Source organism: Octopus sinensis, linkage group LG2, assembly GCF_006345805.1.
Source record: "Octopus sinensis linkage group LG2, ASM634580v1, whole genome shotgun sequence".
In the NCBI taxonomy this organism is placed as follows: domain Eukaryota; kingdom Metazoa; phylum Mollusca; class Cephalopoda; order Octopoda; family Octopodidae; genus Octopus; species Octopus sinensis.
In genome coordinates, this window is record NC_042998.1 from 5,940,866 (window position 1) to 5,962,217 (window position 21,352).

Consider the following 21,352-nt stretch of genomic DNA (forward strand, 5'->3'; position numbering starts at 1 on the left):
ATAAGGTAAAATGCTGAAGACTTAGCAAGTTTTTCCAAATCTCTTTAGAAAAATGACTAAACAGAAACTAACAAAGTGGTGACAACTGGGAGTCAGTTACACTGATATCAATATTGTTTTCATGCAGAAATTAACAAGAGATAACACCACAACACACGAGGTTGGAGGGGCAAAATAGTAAACGGAAGGCAGGTTTACACAGATGACGATGGAAGGTGTACAACAGCAGCGGCAGCAGCAGCAGCAGCAGAAAATACCATTTCTGAATTGAAGTTACAAATATATAAAGACAGAAAAAACAAAACAAAACAAAAAGACAATGCTGTACACACCATCAAAATAACCTTTAATATCTTAGTCAAGGGTAAAAAGGAAAGAGAGAGAGAGAGAGAGAGAGAAAGAATATTCATTAAAAATAAATAGATGAAAATTTTATTGAATTTCAAGAAATAATCTTGAAATGGATTCTTTCTAAAGATTTCAACATTAAAATTTCAAAATCTGAACTCATAAACATTTCCTCGACAAAATAAAAGGTGGCATTATTGAAATAATTAGTTAAATTTTAAAATGGGGGGGTGGGGTGGGGGAGAGAAAAAAAAAGAAAGAAAAATTGATACAAATGGAAGTTTCTAAAGGTTGACTATCAAAAGTTTTAAAGAACACATATTCAGCTATATTTTTGATGAAGGAAGAATTTTTATAATCAATACATCAGAAAAAATAAAATAAAATAAAGCTTCATAACAACACTTCTTGTCGAAACCAAAATTGTATTAAGAATTTCAAAAATAGTTATTTATAACTCTGAAAGAATTTTATGGCTCTTTAGCAATTGACTGCTTATTTTCCTCAAACGTTAACCACAAAGTCATTGTCATGAATTTTACCATTTAAATTTGATAATTTCTCATTTGTAACCTGTTAAAAGGGAGGTATTTGTATCAGTTTAAACGAGAAGAGATAAAATTCTTCCATTCAATAACGGCATCAAAATTATCTGCTAAATACTGTAGCTAGAATCCTTTCTAACTTTACAACAATGTAAAATATAGGCATGGTATTATTACAAAGTACATTCCAGACATTGAAGACTTTTTTTTAGGCAAGGCAGTTATAATTATTGTAATTTTAGTATATCATTACTATACAACTAATAAGCTGACCTGCCAACTTTGTAATTCCAGATTAAAAGAAGTGGCTGTAACAAGACTTTGAACACACCTGAGTAAACATTCCTTGTCACAGCTGACTAGTTTGCAGAATACAATCAGGACGTGAAGACAATTAGGAAGTTTGTTATGTTAGTTAGTTAGTTAGTTAGTTAATTTTTTGGCTCAAAAAGCAAAAAGCAAGGCCATGTAGGGGGACATGGAGTTATGTACAGGGTGGCGTTCATGTAAAGAGTTCAGGCCACTTGAGTTCAAGGGAGACTTTGAACCGAGCGGTCGTCGGCATCTTCACCCTCTCGTCCGGCAGCTTATTCCACGGATCCGCAACCCGGACGGAGAAAGCCCCTCTCCTTCGATTGAGATGAAATCATTGCAGATAGAGCTTTTCGGAATGACCCCGCAGCCGATGCTCTGGAGCAAGAGTGAAGAACAGCTCTTTCGAGAAGTTACACTTTCTGCTTATGATGTGAGCAAGTATGAGATCTCCACGGCGGCGGCGTTTTTCTAGAGAATATGCAATAAAGTTTTGACTTAAACTGGCCAAAAGTGCTCCAGGAATATATGCTTATTAAATTAACTTACTCTTTTATTTGTTTCAGTCGTTTGAATGCGGCCATGCTGGAGCACCGCCTTTAGTCGAACAAATTGACCCCAAGACTTATTCTTTGTAAGCCTAGTACTTATTCTATCGGGTCTGTTTTGCCAAACCGCTAGTTTACGGGGACGTAAACACACCAGTATGAGTTGTCAAGCGATGGGGGTGGAGGAGACAAACACACACACATACATAGATGGGCTTCTTTCAGTTTCCGTCAATTAAATCCACTCACAAGGCTTTGGTCGGCCTGAAGCTATATTAGAAGACACTTGCCCAAGGTGCCATGCAGAGGGACTGAACCTGGAACCATGTGGTTGGTAAGCAAGCTGCATGAACTGAACATCTGTTTAACATCGGCTCAAGAGTCAAGGCAATGCAAGTTCACCAGAAAGCTCCTGAGGATCCCTTTTTCTGACAGCAGGGGGCATCAACTATATCTACTGCATTCCTTCTGGACAGATGGTCAACAAAGACAGCTTTGTGGCAAAAGGACAGAGCAACAGCACCAATGCACAGTTCTATCCTGGTAACCAACTATTTCACAAAGATGAGTATAGGCACAGGAGTGGCTGTGTGGTAAGAAGCTTGTTTCCCAACCACATAGTTCCGAGTTCAGTCCCACTGCGTGGCACCTTGGGCAAGTGTCTTCTGTTATAGCCTCAGGCCGACCAAAGCCTTGTGAGTGGATTTGGTTGACGGAAACTGAAAGAAGCCTATTGTTTATATGTATATATATATATATATATATATGTATGTGTGTGTATATGTTTGTGTGTCTGTGTTTGTCCCCCCAACATCGCTTAACAACTGATGTTGGTGTGTTTACATCCCTGTAACTTGGCGGCTCGGCAAAAGGGACTGATAGAATAAGTACTAGGCTTACAAAGAATAAGTCCTGGGGTCGATTTCCTCGACTAAAGGCAGTGCTCCAGCATGGCCACAGTCAAATGACTGAAACAAGTAAAAGAGTAAATGTCTTTACTGGAAAAGTCTCAAAAATTCTAGAATGCATCTTGTAATTGCTTGTAAGCACCTGATTTTAAGCCATGACTGAGCAGTACTACAAGCTCAAAGTAGATGCAACAAATAAGCTATGTTCTCAGAGAAAGCTCAGTCAAGGTTTAAGGCTCACAACAGGAATGCGAAAGGAGAATATATTTCAAATATTAGCCCTGCATGCTGATGACGTAATCAATAGCAAATAAGGTTCTTGGAGTGTGAAGGGGAAGAGTGATGGAGAGAGAAAGAAGATGAAGATTGACAAGCAGGAATAGCAGACAATTTAACCCTCTTGATACTTGCTGAGAAGAGTCTATAGTAAAGAGTTCATATTCCAATTAGAATCATGATCAAAATCTCATTACAACATGAAAGAGGATAACATAAGATTTCATTCAGTTGGTCAACACTAACATGATATACGTGAGATTACGTAGTGAGCTAATGAGGAGGCTTCTATGTGGTTGTTTGACCTGCTAGAAAAAACAACTAAATCTCCTGCAAATCATAAGATGGTCATGACTGAAATGCTTTCCATCTTAGATCTTCTTGATAAAGGTTGACCTGAGGCTAATTAGCAAAGGTTGACCTGAGGCTAATTAGCAAATACAGCAAGCTGAGGTTCAGGCATGGTAGTGTGATTAAGAAGCGTACTTTCTAACCATGTGGTCTTGGGTTCGGTCCCACTGCACAGCACCTTGAGCAGGAGTCGGCTACTATGGTCCTGGGCTGACCAAAGTCTTGTCAGTGGAGTTAGCAGGGCAAAAGATGAAAGAAGCCTCTCTCTCTCTCTCTCTCCGTGTCATTTAATATAAATAATCCCTGCTGTCATTTAATCTCTCTATATATAAAGCTGAAGGTTTGGTAGCCTTCAACTAACTCTATCTCCTCCGAGAGCCTGCGGCACAAGGTGACCAAAATTGAGAGTATGATAGAAGAAGGCTAGCTCTTCCTTCCATAGAAGAAAAAATTCAAATTGGACCCTGTTAACACCAAAAGTTATCAACATCAAAAAAGTGCTTTTTTCTATGAAAATCCCTATTTTTTACGATTTTTTTTACTGCTGTGTCGCCATTTTTCAGTGTATTTCAATCAGAAAAATGTTCACTTAAAGAGAATAACAAGCTACATAATGCAAAATTTTTACTTTTCAAAACTTCTAATTCTAAAGGATAAAAACAAACCCAAGCAACGCCGGGCGATACTGCTAGTATAAGGTTAAAAGTATTTTATTAAACTCCATCAAAGTCTTGGTTATACAGTAAAACCAATGAAATGTAACAGACAATGTATTCCTTAAAAATATTGTGCAACAATATTGAATAAGTATTCATGTACAAAGAACTGGAGGAGAAAATAATGCCATTCAGTTGTTTGGAAATATAATATTAATTATTAAGAATGGTAAGAGATTGATAACAGGAAACAGGTATAATAGATGCTGTGCAATGGGACTGAACCCAAGCCTACATGGTTGCAAAGTGAGCTCCTTAACAACATAACCATGCCTTTGAGGATCCTTAACCGGTTCATTCATATAACCTCCTCTCTTAAATGAAAGAAGGGAAAACTAAATGTAAAATAACAACAACAACAACAACTGCAGTTTCAGTTTTACAGTCAGACTGCGAAAGCTGTGACTGCCATGGAAGGAATGTGACGAGCTGTGTTGCTTTTACTCTTTTACTGCTTTCAGACAATTGGATGAGGTCAAACCATAGCATGCACTGCCAAGCGCATAAGTGGAAGCACCTGAATTAAAAATCATAAAGAACTCTAATGAGAAGGAATTGATATGGTTGATGAAGAAAATAGCTATGTTCTTAATAAAAAATAAATAGAGAAAGAAATGGTTCTATATATCTTAATAGAAATACTAACGAAAAGAAATTGAGTGAATTTTCACAGAATGTCAGCAGGACGATGTTTTTACATAATGATTTATACAGAACATGAAAATATCATCAAGATATGAACCCTTAAATTGAATGGCATAAAATGCAAGATAGACAGACACATAAGTGTACAAGGAAAAGAAAAGAGCATGTTCAAATCACTATAATGATCTATATACACACATGAATATACACACATGTGATAGTGGTAATGAATGCATGAAGAGTACTGAATACAGGTAGTAAAGTATAGTTAATTTAATCCTTTAATATTCTACTCAATTTATTTTCAAATTGGCCATATCTGGCCTCTCACACGTACCCAGCAATGTCATTCTAAAAATAAACAATTACATCATTGAAATCTCAATGAGATCTCTATGAGAAAGTGCAGGATTAATTCAAAACAGATTAATCAGAATACTAAAGGGTTAACTTAACCATATTTGCAGGCGTTATAAGATGCACCCCTATTTATTTTACAAGGATATTTTGTTGAAAAAACAGATTTAGGATGTTTCAGCTTACACTTGTTGAAATATATTCTAACCCTTTAGCATTTAAACTCGTCATACCTAGCCTAAATATTCTACTGATCTTACTTTCAAACTGGCCATATCTAACCTCTGACACCTAACCTACATTAAAAACAAGCAATCACATCATTGAAACCTCAAAGCTATAAGATAATGCATGATTAATTCAAAGCAATTTGACCAACAAAGTATTACATTTAACACCGTAATCTGAACGCTAATATATTTTAAAGTGGTTTTGTGGGAGGAAATGCATGATTGTGTGTAAGTAAATATGGTGCACACTGTCACAATATTATGTGAAAGTATAATGGAATAAAGTATGAAGTCATTAATTTATCATACAGAAAATATATATTTAAGAGGAGTAGCATATTTCAGTTTTTATCTTCTTTCAGTCCATTTGTAGAGTTGTTTATATTTTGCTCAAGGGAATTGCCTTATAGGAAGTAAAGACTTCTATTTCTGGTCTGGCCATGATGCTTTATGTAATAGCTGTCAGCCACTGCAATGGCTTAGTTATCATCATCATCATCATCATTTAATGTCTGCTGTCCATGCTAGCATGGGGTGGACGGTTTGACCAGAGCTGGCAAGCAAGGGAGCTGCACCAGACTTCTGTGTCTGTTTTGGCATGGTTTCTACAGCTGGATGCCCTTCCGAACATCACCCACTTTACAGAGTGTCCCAGGTGCTTTTATGTGGCACTGCACTGGCACTTTTATGTGGAACTACATGAGTGCTTTTACATAGCACTGCCACAAGTGCTTTACACCACCAGCAGGATTGGTCTTAACACTTCTGCTGGAATGAAAGTTGTTGAAGGGTAAAAGGTAACATCACTTATGCTGGTGCTACAATAAAATGCACTCAATATACCATGTAAAAGGTGGAGATGTGTGGCTTAGTGGTTAAAGTATCAGCATCATGATCGTAAGATTGTGGTTTCGATTCCTGGACCGGGAGATGCGTTGTGTTCTTGAGCAAAACACTTCATTTCACGTTGCTCCACTCCACTCAGCTGGCAACAATGAGTAATGCTGCGATGGACTGGCGTCCCATCCAGCTGGGGAACACATACGCCATTGAAACTGGGAAACCAGACCCATGAGCCTGGCTAGGCTTTAAAAAGGGCGCATTTATTAGTGGAGGTGCAATGGACCAGTGGTTAGGGCAGCGGGCTCATGGTCGGAGGATTTCGATTCCTAGACCGGGTGTTGTGTGTGTTTATTGAGCGAAAACATCTAAAGCTCCACAAGGCTCCGGCAGGGGGTGGCGGCGAACCCTGCTGTACTCTTTCACCCCAACTTTCTCTCACTCTTTCTTCCTTTTCCTTGAGTAATGCTGCGATGGACTGGTGTCCCGTCCAGCTGGGGGGAACACATACGCCATAGAAACCGGGAAATCGAGCCCATGAGCCTGGTGAGGCTTGAAAAGGGCACATAAAAAAACTAAAAACTAAAAAATACTATGTAAAGTGGCTGGCAAACAAGTGAAGACTGCTTATGGCCAAGGGAACACTTTACTCCTTCCAAGAATATAACAACTTTTCTACTGCTGGTGCAGCAATAAAATGCATTAAATACATTCTATAAAGTAGTCAATGAAAGAGGGAAGTGGGTATATTGCAATATAAATGAGAGCAGAAATGAAATGTAAGACAGTATTTTGATCAGCTGAAAGGGTAGTAATTATAAATAATAACTAACTTGCAGTATGATGACTGACTCAGCCCATGCAAGCATGGAAAGCTGATGTAAGAGGATATATATCAATCGATTGATCTATTGATCCATCCATTCATCCATCCATTCATTCATTCATTCATTCATTCATTTATTTATTTATTTATTTATTTCAAGAAGAGTTTTTCGTTTTTGACTTTGGGATTAATTAGACTCCGAAATAATTTGTAGAATGTATATAGGTTCTGTACCAACCTAGATTATGAATTTAAAATTGTCTGCACCTAAAATCTTTCCTTTCCTTATACTTCATTTATATATATATATATGTGTGTGTGTGTGTGTGTGTGTGTATATATATAAATGTATGTATGTATGTGTATATATATATATGTATGTATGTATGTATATATATATGTATGTATGTATGTATGTATGTATATATATATATATATACACATATATGTATATATGTATGTATGTATGTGTATATATATATATATATATATATATGTATGTATGTATGTATGTATGTAGAAATCCTTAAAAATGTTTTAGCCCGAAGGCCACGGCCATATATATATATATATAGATATATAGATAGATAGATCATCTACATCTAACATCTGTTTTTCATGATGGCATGAGTCGAACATGTGTGTGAGAATATGTGTACATGCACATAGAAACAAACATATATATATAAATATGCATGCATACACATACATAGAAAAATATACATATACATACACGTGTACACACACACATGCATACATACCCACACGAGTTTGTGTATGTATGTGTGTCTGCATACGTGAATCTATGACACTATTACTCACATCAATAAATTCAAGAGAAAACAGAAGGATTATGATGTCAATGAATTCCAGTACAAGTAGAAGGAACGTTATTAATGGGACTAAAAGATTGCGGAGACAGATCTTCACTTTGCAAAACATTGTACGAGAGAGAGAGAGGGGGGGGGGGAGAAGGAAGAAAAATGACAAAGAAACAGTATTTTAAAAATTCATTAACACACTTAACAATCAACATCAATATGTTTAGACATGTGCATTAGAATACAGTTGAAGAGTTCTTTTTTAAGGAACAAGAGATACATGAATATATATATATCAGTGCACACACAGAGAACTGGTTGTCCTAGATTGCAGCCTACATTATTATTTTTATCTTTGGCAATGCAGCAGAAAGACTGAAGTAGCAAAGCAAAATTTGCCTTAACCAAAAAAAAAAAAAAAAAACACTGAGGTGCAGGAGTGGCTGTGTGGTAAGTAGCTTGCTAACCAACCACATGGTTCCGGGTTCAGTCCCACTGCGTGGCACCTTAGGCAAGTGTCTTCTGCTATAGCCCCGGGCCGACCAATGCCTTGTGAGTGGATTTGGTAGACGGAAACTGAAAGAAGCCTGTCGTATATATGTATTTATATATATATATATATACATGTGTGTGTGTATGTGTTTGTCCCCCTAGCATTGCTTGACAACCGATGCTGGTATGCTTACGTCCCCGTCACTTAGCGGTTCGGCAAAAGAGACCGATAGAATAAGTCCTGGGCTTACAAAAGAATAAGTCCCGGGGTCGATTTGCTCGACTAAAGGCGGTGCTCCAGCATGGCCGCAGTCAAATGACTGAAACAAGTAAAAGAGTAAAGAGAGTGAAAGGTAGCCGGCTTGACTTTTTTTCTTTTTTGTAAGATTTGCAGTTTAATGGAATGCAATATAAGCTGAAGAATAGTTATTACTTATTATACACATATAAGAGGGTGAGTGAGTACAGCAAGCTGGAAATGGTCAACAAAGTTCCCAGCTACTAGCAACGGACCAAATCAACCATTCAAGCTGAAATATAATCTGGTGAGTTTTAGAATTGCAAAAACATCAGTGTATATGTGTGTGTGTGTGTGGTTTGTGTATTTATTTATTGTTTTTTTTTGGTACTCAATTCTTTTACATGGTTGGTCACATTCGTGTTCTAGCTCCATGATCTCTGTAGAGTCAGCTGCTCAACCATAAAGCCATTCATACACAGATCGATATAGTTAGATATACGAGTTAATTTGTTCTTAGTGACTGCTTGTAAAGCGAAAATTCGCAGAGCAGAGCAATAATTTCCAATACTAGCAATGCTATAAATCGTAATTTATTCTCAGAAAAGTATTTTACCTATAAAATTCATAATTGTTGTATTTTGGGATGGTTATTTATTTATTTGTTTTGCCAAATAAACGCATGCACATACATACAGTAATCCCTCAACTATCGTGGGTGTTACGTTCCAAAACATCCCACGACAGGTGAAAATCCACAAAGTAAAAACAGTACTGTACTGTATATGTCATCATCATGATCATCATCGTTTAACGTAGGTGTAGGAGTGGCTGTGCGGTAAGTAGCTTGTTTACCAACCACATGGTTCCGGGTTCAGTCCCACTACGTGGCATCTTGGGCAAGTGCCTTCTACTATAGCCTCGGGCTGACCAAAGCCTTGTGAGTGGATTTGGTAGACGGAAACTGAAAGAAGCCCGTCGTATATTTGTATATATATGTATATGTATGTGTGCGTGTATGTTTGCATATCTGTGTTTGTCCCCCCAACATCGCTTGACAACTGATGCTGGTGTGTTTATGTCACATCACTTAGCGGTTCGGCAAAAGAGACCGATAGAATAAGTACTGGGCTTACAAAGAATAAGTCCCGGGGTTGAGTTACTCGATTAAAGGCGGTGCTCCAGCATGGCCGCAGTCAAATGACTGAAACAAGTAAAAGAGTAAAAAGAGAGAGAGAGAGAGAGAGAGAGAGTTTCCATGCTAGCATGGGTTGGATGATTTGACTGAGGGCTGGCAAACCAGATGGCTGCACCAGGCTCCAATTTGATCTGGCAGAGTTTCTACAGCTGGATGCCCTTCCTAACGCCAACCACTCCGAGTGTGTAGTGAGTGCTTTTACGTGCCACCGGCACGAGGGCTAGTCAGGCGGTACTGGCAATGGTCACTGTATATTCTTTTCAATTATTTTTATAATTTGTATATATTTATTTTATCATAAATGCAAAACAACACCACAGAGGAATAATAAACAGTGATAGGTGAACTGCGATATGGCAAGGGATCACTGCATATTTGCTCTTCACTTGCTTATTACTGGTCTTATTTTAACTCATGTCCGTTGTCTGGAAATCTTTTGTCACACATTTGTGACCTCCTTGTGACACTTTCTGTCCATGTGTGTGCTCTTGCTCTGTTTAGTCCATTAGAAATGACCATCCCGAAATACAACAGTATCTGTTTTAACACATGGTTTCACATCAGGAATCTTGCAACACAAATTCATATGTGTAAGTTTATAATACTAGTAAATAAATGGCAATATAACAACAGTAGAATATAAAGAATATAGAGATGCACATCCATACATACAAACTTGCAAAACACACACAGACATGCACACACAAGGAGACAGAGGTGCATACATATACAAACACATGCTCACACACACATAAAAAAATACACAAACATGGACATGCAAGCACATGAATATGCAGAATACATACATACAGATGCACACACATACATACATACATACATACACATATATATATATATATACATATGCATACACACATGTATACATATACACACACATGCATACATGCATACATACATATGTACATGCATGCATAGGCAGGCACACACAAACACACACTGACCCACACAAATGTGCACAAACAAACAAACAAACAAAAGGAAACGCAGTGTAAATAATGGACAGAGTCAAGACTATTGAAAAGGTTGCAAGATGTAAAGAAAAATTTAGGAAAATAAAAATAAGTGGAAATTTTTACTTGTGAATGGGTTAAATTATAAGGCACAAAAAGAAAATGATTCTCCCCAGACCCAACAGAATATGCTTCAACACACGAACTCATATAAAGAATCTTGCAAACCAAATCCAAAAACGAAATGTAAAGAATGTTTTATGTAAAGTAAAAAGAATGTCTAGATGATTTATGCTTTTTGATCTCCATGTGTCTAAACCACGTGGACATGCCTACAAAGTCAGAAAACAGCACAGCTCCCATGACTTTCGGAAACACTTTTTCACGCTCAGAGTTGCTGAAGCATGGAACAAACTGCCTGCGTCAGTTGTTGACTGCCATGACACTGCATCCTTTAAGGCCCTCATGCTTTCTGAAATCCGCCGAAACTACACCTGATTATATATACACTTTAGATGAGTTGTAGTGCACCTGAGCACTGTACACAATTATTATTATTATTATTATTATTATTAAAAAATATTATTATCCTCATTTTCGGAATCCCTTTCACTCGCACTAGACTCGGGCACCATCGCTTGTAGACACAATCACTGATTCACAAGTTTAGAGATGATTCCTTAGAAGAAGCTTTTTTACCTGTTTCAGTCATTTGACTGTGGCCATGCTGGAGCACCGCCTTTAGTCAAGCAAATCGACCCCCAGGCCTTATTCTTTGTAAGCCTAGTACTTATTCTATCGGTACTCTTTTGCCAAACCACTAAGTTACGGAGACGTAAACACACCAGCATCGGTTGTCAAGCGATTTTGGAGGAACAAACAGACACACAAACATACACACACACACGGGCTTCTTTCAGTTTCCCTCTACCAAATCCACTCACAAGGCTTTGGTCGGCCCGAGGCTATAGTAGAAGACACTTGCCCAAAGTGCCACGCAGTGGGACTGAACCCGGAACCATGTGGTTGGGAAGCAAGCTACTTACCACACAGCCACTCATGCACCTGTATACTTGTGTGTGTATATATATATTATTGTTTTTTTTTATTTCAGTATGTAACCCAAGTTCCTCTCCTGTCCTACTGGTATATTAAAAAGTATGTGTACCCTAGCTGTGAGGAAATGTAAATTCCAGTGTTGGCAACATTTTAGAAATATATTGCTTGAAACATCAGAATCAATAGAAACAGCACCATTTCTCATGGCATGTGGACACATATTTACCAATTCCATTGATAGTATTTTAGCAATGTAAGCTACCACCAGTTTCATGGAGTCTTAGTGATTTTTGTTTTTAACGTTTTTCCCCACAATTTGTTCTAGCTTGCTACAGTGAACAATTGTAACCTCTTACCACTGTTTCCCACCACCCACAAAAAATAAAAAAAAGGAGAAAAAGAGACTTGCTTCACAACCGAGTTGTTACATACTGTAAAGGCATATGGTGACAAAAAGGAAAGAAATGGAAAAGAAAAAAACTCGACAAACAATCCTTCTAAACCATGCAAGTACAAACAACATGATGCAAATCAATGCTATATATATACATATATATACACACACACATTTATGTGTGTGTATAACGTGTACATATATGCATATGTGTATATATATTGGAAGGTTTGGAGATGATGTACAGGTATTATATATTAGAAGAAATGAGGTACTCAGAAAATCGGATGGTTTATATTTACAGATACTTATTTGTATATTACATTTTTTATATATATATATCATATCACTTAGATCATTAGCGCTTTCTCCCATTCTAGTGGGGTTTTCAAATCAAACTAAATCTATATATATATATATATATATATATTTATATATACCCCCCACTAATAATAATAATAATAATTCGTCCAACCCATGCTAGCATGGAAAGCGGACATTATACAATGATGATGATGATGATGATGATGATGAATAAATAGCTGGACCCGTGAAAAATTCACGGAAAACATAAAAATATGTACGCATCTGTACACAGTGTACTGGTGCCATGAGAAATGTTTGTATATTATGACTGTCTGTCTTTACGTTCTGAGTTCAAATTCTGCTGAGATCGACTTTGCCTTTTGTCCTTTCGGGGGTCAATAAATTAAGTATCAGTTGTGTACTGGGGTTGATCTAATCAAGTGGTCCCTCCTCCCCACAAGAAATTCAGGCCTAGAAAAGTATATTGTAACAGTTGACTATATAATCCAACCAAAATATCTCAGTTACACAAATGTAAATAGAATTACTATTTAACCTGAAAATACATCGTACATATTCTATGGACCTTAATGTAAAAATTGAAATGCAAAAGAACAAAATAATAAACAGATTTATGAATGAAAGTTTGGTAATTGCATTTATTTACACCATGCGCAACTTATTGCAAACATGTTTTAACTAACCTAAACTATATACACACACAAATGCATTCATATATATATATGTCTCAAATTGTAGCTGTAATTCAAAGGGGCCAGCCTTGTCATATTTTGTATGAGGCTGAATCTCCATGAGAACTACATTAATGTTATGCATGTCTGTAGAGTACTCAGCCATTTGTGAGTTAATTTTATCCTCATGTGGTAATGAAAAGTAAAATTGACAGCCAATATTTGCTGTGTCTCTGTATCTATGTATGAACTTATCTTTGGAATTATGTATCAACTGTCTCTCTCTCTTTCTTTCCCTTTGATGTCCTTTGTATTCTTCTTCTCTCCCACTTAAAATTTAACAATGTGTATATGTATCTATGTATCTACTTATCTTGCGATGTGACAAACATTTAAAAACACAAAACGAACGCCATCACCACTCACTGTCTCTTTTACTCTCTCACTTTCTCTCTCTTACTTCCTCTCTGTCCTCCTCTCTCTTGCTTTGCCACTTCTTTGAAATTTGACACACACAACAGGTATGCACAAAAACAAAAAGTTAGCATATTAATATTATTGATATGACAAAGAAAACCCTTTAACCTATCTTTAATGATTCATTACAATTGTTTATGTACCAACTTTACTTGCAACGTCAGTTTACACAAAAATTTAAAGTGGAAATATATATAATGTTTGCAGTTTTAGATATCAGAGAGGCCTTCATCAGACTTGCATCAAAGGTGTGCTGTCACATTATATATATATATATATATATATATATATATAATATATATATATATAATATACATATATGAATGGCTGTGTGGTAAGTAGCTTGCTTCCCAACCATATGGTTCTGGTTCAGTCCCACTGCATGGCACCTTGGGCAAGTGTCTTCTAATATAGCCTCAGGCTGACCAAAGCCTTATGAGTGGATTTTGTAGATGGAAACTGAAAGAAGCCTTGTGTGTCTGTGTTTCTCCCTCCCACCATTGCTTGACAACTGATGCTTGTGAGTTTACGTCATCGTAACTTAGCAGCCTAATAGAATAAGTACCAGACTTACAAAGAATAAGTCCTGGGGTCATTTTGCTCGACTAAAAGGTGGTGCTCCAGCATGGCCACAGTCAAATGACTGAAACACGTAAAAGAAAAAAGAAAAATAAAAGAAAAGTATATCCACACAGCTACTCTTATAATATAAAACAGCAAATAGATACGTGTTCTGCATCTGCATTTAATGCATATGTGTATGCATGTAGGGTTATACATGCACACACAAAATGTAGCTAAGAGGTTTGCTTCCCAGCCACATGGTTTCAGGTTCAATCCCACTGCATGGCACCTTGAGCAAGCATCTACTCCTATAGGCCTGGGTTGACCAAAGCCTTGAGGGAGGATTTGGTACACAAGTACATGGAATCTGAAAGAAGCCTGATGTATATGTACACACACACACACACATACATATATACACCCACATATACAAACACACATATATGCAAAATATAGATATATGCACATATATATATATATATATATCCATATATAAACACATACATATATATGCATAGTTATATATATATATATATATTTTGAATAACTATTTATTTATTTTTTCCGTGTTAATTGTTAACAAGGTAAAAATACACTCATCTATTTATATATATATATATATATAATATATATATATATATATATATATATATAATATAATTCGAGACAAAACCACTATTTTAAAACCAAACAAGGTTTATTTAATTTATATTAAAATTTTATATTAAAATTATATTAAAATTTTATGTATTGATTAAGTCTTTCCTTGTTTGGTTTTAAAATAGTGGTTTTGTCTCGAATTATATTATATTATATAATATTTTACTATAAAATTGGATTTGACCCTAAATCTGATTTTTCCCTGTAATTTTGGATTCATTCCCTAATATTTATTATATATATATATATATACACACACACACACACACACGCACATGCATGTGTGCACATGAACATATAAAGTAATTTCTGCCAAATTAAGGAATGTTCCATTTAAACATATGGCAGCAGAAAGATTTAATCAATCAAACAGCTATCTTTTAACAACTAACATGTTCACCTACAACATTTATCATATACACTGATTTTTTGAAGGAGTTTAATTTCTTTCTTTCGTTTTTTGTTGTAGAGATGATAACTAAATGAGAATTCAGCCCTATTCATTCATTCCATCCTTCTTACAGATATCTGACAAATAAGGAAGACTTATTTCAGCCCACCTTTCTTCTAACAATGATAATATCCTCCTTATCTCAACACAAACAATTCATTTCTTTGCTGTGAAGGAAGAAAATAAAAATAAGATAATATAATAAATTAATAAAATAAAATAGCACAAAATAATTTGGATAAAAATTCTAACAAGGAACCCATACAACTTGAAGCCATCTCTAATGTTGCTAAATCATGGATAGCTGTAAAGAATACAGTCAAAAGTAAATGTTGCTTTTATATAGCCCCAGGTTGGCCCCGATCTAATTGAGCTGCAATCACCAGTTTTTACACCATGACTATACTAATCAAATCATGTTTTTTCTTCCTTTTATTACGGGTGAAAGTCGGGGTGGAGTTACATAAGGCACAGATATAGCTGTGTGGCTCAGAAATTTAGTTCACAGCAACACGCCAATTTCTAGACTCATGTAGAGCAGATATTGCGATAAATACATTAACTGCAGGAGTTGCTGTGAGGTAAGTAGCTTGCTTACCAACCACATGGTTCCGGGTTCAGTCCCACTGCGTGGCACCTTCGGTAAATGTCTTCTACTATAGCCTTGGGCCAACCAAAGCCTTTTGAGTGGATTTGGTAAAAGCGACCGATAGAATAAGTACTGGGCTTACAAAGAATAAGTCTTGGAGTTGATTTGCTCAAATAAAGGTGGTGCTCCAGCATGGCCGCAGTCAAATGACTGAAAGATGTAAAAGAGTAAACAATGAGTCAATACATTACTTGTAGTTACTCCTTAATATGCTACAAATGAGGGTACATGGCTTAGTGGTTAGAGTGTTGGACTCATGGTCGTAAGATTGTGGTTTCGAATCCTGGACCAGTCAATGCATTGTGTTTCTGAGTAAAACACTTCACTTTAAGTTGCTCCAATCCATTCAGATGTAGAAATGGTTAACACTAGTGGAGGCATATCGCTTAGTGTTTAGGTTGTTGGATTCACGACTGCAAGACTGTGGTTTCTATCCCTGGACCGGGTGATCCATTGTGTTCTTGAGCAAGACATTTCATTTCTCATTGCTCCAGTCCATTCAGTTGTAGAAATGAGTTTAGCCTGGAGAGGCATGGGCTCCACCAGGCTTTCTCACCCTAGCTATGCTACATGGCTGCAGTGCCCCAATGATCTCCAAGGGGTTAGGGGACATGTGAATTGTCAATATACTACAAAATATATTAAACACTTTATACGTGATTACTGTGTCCTTCTAGGTTAGCAGTGCTATCAAATCACTTTTTAACATACTGGAGAACAAGACAGAATGTATCTGTCTATTCTTAACTAGCAGCATCGCCCGGCGTTGCTTGGGTTTGTAAGGGAAATAACTATATAAGCATTTTTAAAGATGTAAAGTATAATAGCCATCTCAATATGGCTAATCACAAAGGGGGGGGGGGTTACTGTAGCTTTTTACGTTCTGAGATTTGATAATAAACTTTTAGAGAGTTACTTCCCTTATATAATAGCGAAAAAAATGCATTAAAATGGGAAAAATTGATGGTAAATTTTTTTTTAAATCGTAGACTCATCGTAGACGCGTGCTAATACCCAGAAGGGCTCGATATGAATCACGACTATAAGATACCCGGTTTTGGTTAAACTGCACCTCGAAATGTGGGAGTAGTTAGGAATCTAAATCGTAGGAGACAGACAGCACACAACCTCACTTTTATATATAAAGATATGTCTGTGAAAGTGCTCACGTCTGGTTTAGACTCTTGCTGTTTTGTGCTGTGCACCTCATGGACAAGTTTTATCCACCATCATCATTTAATGCTTGCCAATCATTCTGGCATGGGTTGGATGGTTTGACAGGAGCCTACACCAGATTCTGTGACTGTTTTGGCATGGTTTTTATAGCTGGATGCCATTTCTAATACCAACCAACCACGCAGCAGAGTGGACTTAGTGCTTTTTATGTGGCACAAGCATGGACGAGGTCAAATTCGGCATAGTTTTTACAGATGGATGCCATTTCTAATACCTATTTCTTTACTACCCACAAGGGGCTAAACACAGAGGGGACAGACAAGGACAGGCAAACGGATTAAGTCGATTACATCGACCCCAGTGTGTAACTGGTACTTATTTAATCGACCCTGAAAGGATGAAAGGCAGAGTCGACCTCGTCGGAATTTGAACTCAGAACGTAACAACAGACGAAATACAGCTATGCATTTCGTCCGGCGTGCTAACGTTTCTGCCAGCTCACCGCCATTTCTAATACCAACCAACCACCCAGCAGAGTGGACTTAGTGCTTTTTATGTGGCACAAGCACAGACGAGGTCAAATTTGGTATAGTTTTTACAGTTGGATGCCCTTCCAAATGCCAACCATTTCACAGTGTGGACTGGATGCTTTTTGCATGAGATACAAATTAAATAAACAGGCATGGCCGTGTGGTAAGTAGCTTGCTTCCCAACCACATGGTTCTGGGTTCAGTCCCACTATGTCGCACCTTGGGCAAGTATCTTTTACTATAGCCAAGGGCTGACCTAAACCTTGTGAGTGAATTTGGTATATAGAAACTGAAAGAAGCCTGTCATATATATATATATATATGTGTGTGTGTGTGTGTCTGTGTTTGTCCCCCCACCGTTGCTTGACAACCGATGTTGGTGTGGTTATGTCCCCGTAACTTAGTGGTTCAGCAAAAAAGAGATCCGACAGAATAAGTACTAGGCTTACAAAGAATAAGTCCTGTGGTCGATTTGTTCGACTGAAGGTGGTGCTCCAGCATGGCCACAGTCAACTGACTGAAACACGTAAAAGGATAAAAGAGTATGAAAAAACAAGCAGAAGGGTACTGGACTGGCAAAATCGTTAGAGCATCTCATAAGTGATGGTGCTAATTATTCTGGCTGTTTGTACCTAGTGTTAAAATTCTGCTGAAGTCCAGTTTTCTTCTTACTTTACCCATCAGACAAATAATGGTCATTTGTTCTCTTCTCTCTCACTTCTCCTCCTCCTATTTTATCTGTTTTCTCTTAGAATTGTCCACACTGTGCCGTGTGGTAAAAGGGTTCTTTTTTTTTAAAGGCCGTGACCTGGCAGAAACGTTAGCATGCTGGGCAAAATGCCTAGCGGTATTTCGCCTGCCATTACGTTCTGAGTTCAAATTCTGCCGAGGTCAACTTTGCCTTTCATCCTTTCGGGGTTGATTAAATAAGTACCAGTTACGCACTGGGGTCGATATAATCGACTTAATCCATTTGTCTGTCCTTGTTTGTCCCTTCTATGTTTAGCCCCTTGTTGGCAATAAAGAGACAGAAGGGTTTCTTTTTCCCTTTACTTGTGTATGTCACTTGACTGCGGCCATGCTGGAGCACTGCCTGAAAGTGTATTTAGTCGAAGAAATTGACCCTAGGACTTATTCTATCGGTCACTTTTGCCAAACTAAGTTGCAGGGATGTAAACACACCAGCATCAGTTGTCAACTAATGGTGGTGGTGGGGGGAACACACACCCATGCTAGCATGGAACATCATCATCATTTAGCGTCCGTTTTCCATGCTAGCATGGGTTGGACGGTTCAACTGGGGTCTGTGAAGCCAGAAGGCTGTATCAGGCCCAGTCTGATCTGGCAGTGTTTCTACAGCTGGATGCCCTTCCTAACGCCAACCACTCCGTGAGTGTAGTGGGTGCTTTTTACATGCCACCCGCACAGGTGCCAGACGGAGCTGGCAAACGGCCACGAACGGATGGTGCTTTTTACGTGCCACCAGCACAGGGGCCAGAGGAGGCTGGCAACGGCCACGATTGGTTGGTGGTTTTTACGTGCCACCCACACAGGTGCCAGACGGAGCTACCAAACGGCCACGAACGGATGGTGCTTTTTACATGCCACCGGCACGAGGGCCGCAGACGTTAAATGAGAGATGATGATTTCTCCTGCAAGAATAAAAAAAGAAAATATTTGGAAGCTTATAGATATTCATGAAGTGAAATCCAACCCATACCAACATCAAAAAACAGACGTTAAAGGACAATGATAATGATGAAGTACAATAAATAATAAAAACTAAATACCATAATCTATTAGGTTAGAAAAAGAAAATCTTAAGTAAACATTCTATGACTGATACTGTAATACTGTAATATTATAAATTCTTTTAATATTGACTATTTAGAGATACCAAGCAATTTATAATTAAAAGAAGAGAGAAAAAAATGACAAAAAAAAAATGACAAAAAAAAACAGACAAAGAGAAAAACTATAAAAGTGTGAGAGGGAAGGAACAGAACATACAAAAGATTTATATTTTATTTTACTTTTGTTTATTTTATTGTTTTAGAAAACAACACTTGTTTTTTTTTATGTTCTTTCTTTTTTACCATTTTTATGTTGGTTTTGTTCTTGGTTCTTCCGTTTTTTTTGTTCTTTGTTAAAATAGGTAGTCATGTGTGTTTCTGTATGAGGCCGTTTCTTGATTGCATTAAGCAATGTCGTTATAAATTTAATGATAAAAATGAAATTTTGATTTATTGGGCAAAAGCAAATTAGCTGAGCTTCTAAATACAATTCATATCAACAGATTCTCAATTATACTTGATCATTTACATTTAACGTTTTCTATTTAAATACCCTTTGTGTTGTATATTTAGCCCCAGGTTGACCTGCATTGAGCTGACCTACGTTACCAGGCATTTTTAGAAATGACCCCCCACAATCTATCTCTCTCTCTCTCTCTTTGTTACCCCAACCCATCAGCATCATCATTTAATATCTGTTGTCCATGCTGGCATGGGTTGAAAGGTTTGACCAGGGCTGATAATCTGACGGGGTTGTGCCAGACTCCAGTCTGATTTGGCATGGTTTCTACGGCTGGATGCCCTTTAAAATGCAAACCACTCTGAGAGTGTAATGGGTGCTTTTACATGCTACCGGCACATGACACCAATATCTGTCAGAACAACAAATTGACTTGGCTTGATGGGTCTTCTACTGAGATAATAAGAATAAAAATAAATGAAAAACGTTATTTCTGAGTCTTCAACTCTACTTGATGCTAATTGCTTGTAAGGAAACGGCCAATACTGAAGTGTTGTAGTCGATTCAAGTGATTATTGCCCCCCCTTTATATAAACTATGTGGCCTTGTACAGTTTTACACACAACACTGGATTGTTCTAAACCAATCCAGTTGGCAACAATCCCATAGAGCTAATAAAAATACTAACCAGATCTCACTAGTGATGCTTGCACATACACACACACACACTTTCAAATATATGTATATGTGTGAGTGTATATATATATATATATATATATAAATAAATAAATGGTCTACCTTTGATGTCAGATCTGCTAACGGTAATTTTTAAAATACTTAATAGCGTTCTGTTTATCATTTATGCAGTCATCAAAAATAATGTCTTGTTGTTGAGATGGGTTCTCTTTCTTTCCTGATGAGATTACATTATTTTACACCGTTTATTCCTTTGGAATAAAACCAATGTTGTCTTCGAAACATATGTCGAAAGTAAAAGAATTTGAATAACATCTGCGTTCAACTCCATTTATTTACTTATACTATACAAATTACTACACATTAACCCGGAGTTTCTACCTTTGAATAGGTCGCTACATCCTTGTTACTTTTGTGAATTTTGCTACCCTGGTAACTGTTTATTGAATTTTCCGTGTTAACTGTAAACAAAGGATAATTCATTCATCCGTATATATATATATATATATATGCATACATATTTTGTTATGTCTGGGGAGAGTCAGACTGCTTTAATATATAATACAATAACTGGCTCAATTTTCACTCATTCATTATTTATATTCTTTTCATTCCCAAAATTTTCACTGCTTTTGCAATTTTGCAACTGGATGTTGACTACATTATCGGACAGAGTCAACATCCATTGGTAAGGTTGCAAAACCAATGAAAATTTTGGAAAGGGACAAAATCATTGTTTAACGTCCATTCTCCATGCTAGCATGGGTTGGACGGTTCGACCGGGGATCTGGGAAGCCAGAAGGCTGCACCAGGCTGTATAATA

The 21,352-nt window shown here is 37.2% G+C and overlaps 1 protein-coding gene across 2 annotated transcripts in view; it reads right to left on the reverse strand.

Moving 5' to 3' along the window:
* The window catches only part of LOC115232078 (probable ATP-dependent RNA helicase DDX49), a 700,146-nt gene that overhangs the window by 102,506 nt on the left and 576,288 nt on the right, over window positions 1-21,352 (reverse strand). The window lies entirely within an intron of this gene.